Raw genomic sequence first — 5,715 nt, 5'->3', positions numbered from 1 at the left:
CAGAAGAATCAGATGCTGCTAATAGCTGTAGAGTGAGTTGTGCCCCATTCAACTTTTCATGCCAAAGACGCCACTGACAATAAAAGTCTTGCTTTAAAGATGTGGTTGTTCCTTTGCTTCCATTGCTATCATAAAGAGCTCTGCGGTTGGTATGCTGCTATATTCAGTCACCTCCAGATGTGGTTATTTTGTGATTGGATGTCAGGTAAGTTGTTGCACTTTGTACAGCTTGGCTTAATTCTTGAGAGAAAACGCCACCCAACATACTAAAGGTCACCTAACTTCACCTTGTCCTGCTGTCTCAAGAATAGTTTACTCACAACATCGACTTCTACGAGCAAAGTAAAGGTTTGGTTAAGGTCAGGCGAACAAGTGTGTTTGTAATATTCTGTAGATGCTTTAAAAATGACAAAACTCCAGTTCAATTCCAGTCCGGCCTCCACTGCTCCTGCTGACAAGTGGCACCAAAAGTGGATTACGTTTCCAGACCCTGGACTGTAATCAGAGCCGACACTGCCAATAGAGCCAAGGCTGGCCAATTGACCAACAGGCAGCGGCATTTTTCATCATCCATTTAAAGATCAATATGGGGGACCTGAAGCTCATCGGCTCAACCGTACTGAAGATAGGATGAAATAAAATTGAATAGCTGTGTCTACAGAAGAATGAAACAGTAGCAAGGGTTAGAAAAAAGCCCTGGGCATAATAAAGGGGTTTTTTTTTTTCCTCTCCTGGGTCAGGTACAAGGAGAGAATAGATTGGAGTGCTTCCAGTGAGCAGCGAAAGATTTTTATTATGAATCTCAGGAGGGCAAAAGGAAGAAGAAAAGCCCAGACCTTAGAAAAGCAAACAAAGACAGCAAGGAAAGAAACAAGTATAGAAAAAATATAGAGGAGAGAAAGCTGCAAGTCGACAACGTACGCAAGGAAACTTGGCAGCTGTTAGGTTGGAAAGATGTAGATTTAATGACCTGCAACAACACCGACAGAGCTTACACCCCTGTCAGAAAACACAAAAATGAAAGCTGTAGCATTTGCACTTGCTATCTTTTTCAGTTTTGATGTTTTGTTTAAGTGTGGTAACCTTACAACAAGTCTTGGCCAAGTGGCTAGTTTTTAACCATAACTTGGCCACAACGGTAAAAGGCTTCCCCATAAACTACTAAAACTGAAACCTGAAGAGAGTTTTTAAGTTGGTTTAAAGCATTTTGCTGCACTATTCATCTTTATTGTGTTGTAAGAGGTGATTTTATACACTTATTCATTGTCCCCAGTGGATTAATCCTCATGATTTTGGCAATTTCTAGCAATAATTGTCGCACTCGTTGGTGATCCCTTAACTGTGGCAGAAGTTTTTATTAGATCATTAAATCAAAAATTCAGTTTGTCCAAAGTCCATTAAAACTAATGACATTCTCATCAACCCCGCGCTGTTTTATGCTAATCAGGGAATGTTAGCAGACTAATATGCTGATCTAAGATGTGGACATGGTAAATATTTAACCTACTGGCGTTGTCATTGTGACCATATTAGCATAATGATTTTCGCATTTTCGCTCCATCGGCACATGAAGTCAAAGGTTCTCCTTCTGTAGTGTTTCCTGCATTCATATAAATAAATCAATATCAGCCGAATCCAGATTGTGTCCTCTCTAAATAGCTGCATTAATTCCAAGTTAAACTGAGTGATTCTTTTTGCAAGCAATCAAAAAGTGATTTGAAAATGTGGGTCCCAACTTGACACCTAATGCCAACCAATGTAACCTGTGATCACTGTAAAAACTGAGTTCAGTGGACATAACTGCATGAACATTGGTACAGTGGTCTGTCTCTATCTGTGTGTCGTGGCTCCAGGTGGAAAAGAATTATTAGACGACCTGAAAATTCATATTGTGGCACAGTGGAACCACAGTTATAACAGGGATCAGGAGTTATTGAACGAGCCACAGTACCACAAATTAGAGCTGCACTGGTCATCCCGACTCCTGGTCAGTGGGCTCCTTGCTGTCCTACAGACAGTGCACTCTCACCCCTCTGACAAACAGAGAAGGAAGTGCCTCGGACTAAGACAGGGGTTATCAATGGAAATTGCAGTTTGTCTGACAGCACAATGATCTCATAATGTCAGCCTCTGAGGAAGCATCCAGGGAATTCAAGAAAAAACAACCTTGCTTGCTGTTCTGCACAAAACTGCCGGCTTGTTAAACGACACGAAAGAATGAAACACAGAAATTGGTCCACCTCACCACGTACAACATTTGCATTAGCGTCTGTCTACCGGCTACAAACACAGTCACAAAGAGACATCAGGAAAACTACGAGTTTGACAAGAAGACGCCTTTATCATCAATGTGAACGCAAATTCCGACTGTATGGACTTTCAAAGAGACATAAAGTAAGAGATCAACAGTTAAAAATAAAAAATAGTCTTTAGCAGTACATTCATAGCCATTTTATGACCGAACATTTTGTGTACAAACTGTTTCCTCAAGGTCAATGCTGGATTTTCTCTACGATAACCCCTGAAAGACGATGCTTGGTAGGTCTTTGTGGAGATTGAAGATCACAACCTGAGTGTTCAATTGTGGAGCTAAGCTGCACAAACAGTGCTCAGCCGAAGGCCTTGGCTAACTTGCAAACTAAGTTAATAAAGGAACTGCTGACAAATAGCTGGCATTTATGTAACACAAAGGTACTGTGTGGGTGTGTGCAGTGTATACCACGGCTTTCAGGGCAGCAGATACAGCCATAAAGCACTTGACTCAGCTTTTAATAATCATTATTCCTATTATTAAAAATATGAATAATACAAAGGCATCGGAGAGCGTCACGGGGAATGAGAGCGAGAGCACGGGGGGGATGTTGTTTATTTCAGTCACAGCAGAGCATTTTACTGCTTCTTTGTGGGTGAAAAAGAAAATCAAGTCATTTGGTAAAGGCAGCATCCATGCTAGCATCTTTATTAGAGTGAATTAGCGAGGAGTCTCCCACAGGCATGAATCACACATCAATAATAGCCTAATTTTGCAGAAGATACAAAAAATAGAAATGCATATTAAAAATAACATATTGTAAATATTTGAGAGATCCAGGAGAGCTCAGTCTTATGAGGAGGTGCCAAGTTTCCCCTGTAGTGTATGTATATGTGTTTACATGCATATGAGCGGTCAGCGGATTTTACAAGGGACAGGAGGGTTTCGTATTTTAGATGTTTTCATCCGATGCCAGTGTCTTCTAGATAGCAGGAGCCCAGTACCCAACACTTTTCCACTATAGCCAAATCCATAGATACAGGATGCCAAATGAACCCCCCACAAACTGCCTCAGCGAGCACTCAGCTGGTGGAATCTTCAAAGAGGGTATTGATCGGAACACAGCTGTCCATCCGTACGCTGAGGGAGAAACCCCAGCGTGGCAAAAAATATATTACACAGGCATTACCTGTGCTACTGCGTTTCTATTTGAGATACAGTACCTGGAAATGTTATACAGAACTGAAATAGTATGAGGTGGACTGTAGGAAATACACTTGACAGCTTCCTAAAAGCTTCAGGATGTAATATTGCAGGCTTGTGTTCACATAAGTTTTTCACTGTTTTCTTTAAACAGTGTCAGAGTTTAAAAATATATCTAGTATATATGTTTGTCTTCCACCGAGGGAATGGTGTTCCGTCGGTATGGAACCAAAACAACCTCTTGTTACCAAGTTCCACGTTGAGCTTCACAACATATAACCCTGGTAGGTTTGTTAATACAGAGGAATCTAAAAAATATCCCAAATTTCATGTTTTGGCTCCTGAGTCTTCAGCTGTTGTAGCAGTCCAGCAGTTGCTCTTTTTGTTTTCTCGCGTTGGGATTGAGCCAAGATCCATATATGTTGACATGGACTGTACTGCTTTTGAAAGTTGCCCCAGAGAGCTATTTGACACCTGCCCAGTGTGCAGGAGAATGCCATGTCCAGTGACAAAAGGGTACAAAGGGTACTTATGTGGCATTCGCTCAGCTTTGCCAAAACTGTAATTACCCCACACGGTGGCAGAACCAGTCCACTGTTGGCAGTAACTCCAGTGGCAACCTTCAGATGTTAACAGCCACATATTTCACTGGTTCCACCTTCTTCCAACTAGAACAGGTGTTGCTATTACCATCAGGGGACCTTTCTGTAACTTTTCAATTTTTTATGTATTCCCAGAGGAAAGGTCAAGGCTGGTGGAGATATGGAAGCAGACTCACCAGAAAAGACAAAACTCCAACCAAAGACCTGTAACTGACTCTCGTTTATATGTTTACAATTTTGTTCACCTACTACCACAGTAATGAGGACTGAAAAAAAAGTCTAGCTCCTCTGGAGTTAAATGTTATACCAGTGGTATACATAGTTACTGACCGTCAACCACAGATTTATAAGTGTCTGAGGAAACACATCATACAGCTCTATGGTATGTGGCCCCATTATAGAGGTAAATGTTCATCTCTGCATATTTCACAAGATACTATTCGGCTCACTGCCATACTTGGTGTGTTTCATCCCCATAAAATACCATATTCATCTATTACATATGGACTTACTCCCAGGTTTGTCAAAGAAACTACATGAACTTGCACAAATAAAGACTGTGAGCTGCTGATCTGAAACACCACATCTCCTGTAGGGCAACCTCTTCAACATCAAGGCATAGAAAGGTTTTGGATACCTATTCCAGCTGACATTGGATAAAACGTATAGCACTCCCTGGACATGTCGTCAATCCACCACACCAAAAAAACCAAGAGCAAAGGTTCACGTACTTTTACCAGTCTGATATGTAATATTAGATCATTTCCCCCCACAAAATATGAGCATCGTATTTTTTTTTTGTTTCCCTTGTTTAATTGGGGTTAAGACTTATGTTCAAATCTGATCTTTTAGGTTATTATTGTGCAGACATATAGACGTTTTAAAAACAAAAACTTCCAAAGCCATGATCTTACTGTCGTACTACCTTTCATATGACTTTGTAGCAGACATTTTCAACCTTGCTGCGCATTCTGGCACGATTTCCACAACTGCACATAAATAGGAAACTCATACAGAAATTCATACGGATACAGTTGTTGACATGATGTAGAGAACATACAGTTCAAATTTTGCACCTGAAATTGTGAGCTACAAAGACAAACTTGCCGCTGTGAAACATCCTGCTACAGTCTTGGTTCTTCTTCTTGACTGTCTACTGGTCCATCCTAACCAATATCATAGTTAGCATGACATTTCTGAGACACATTTTAAGCAAATCACAATAGAGTGGGCAGGTTAACCAATCAGAGCAGACTGGGCTGTTGGGGAGGAGGGCCTTTGAAGACAGGTACTAAAATAAAGACGTAATGTGAGAAGAAATGGTGCAGCAATGTACAGTGTAAGGAAAATGTGTTTATGAACATTAAAGCATGTACTTCTCTTCTAGTCGTAGACTGTATAAAAGATGGACGTAGCAACCGGCCCTGAAAAATGAAGCCAACCCAGAAGTGTCAAAAACCTGCAATATCACTGCGTCCGCTAGTCCTGGCTCCAAAAAGCCCTGGCTCCCATACACTTGAATTGGAAAAGAAGTGATCACAGATCACGAAATACTGCATTCCTCCAGCTCATGATTTTTTTCTTATTAGTTTTCATAGTCAAGTCCAGAGATCAGATGGCCAATCTGAAAATAAATCAGTACAGAATTTTAAAAAAATC

This window comes from Stegastes partitus, unplaced genomic scaffold (genome assembly GCF_000690725.1).
Source record: "Stegastes partitus isolate 25-593 unplaced genomic scaffold, Stegastes_partitus-1.0.2 Scaffold1878, whole genome shotgun sequence".
Taxonomy (NCBI): domain Eukaryota; kingdom Metazoa; phylum Chordata; class Actinopteri; family Pomacentridae; genus Stegastes; species Stegastes partitus.
Note: the sequence above shows the minus strand (reverse complement) of the source record.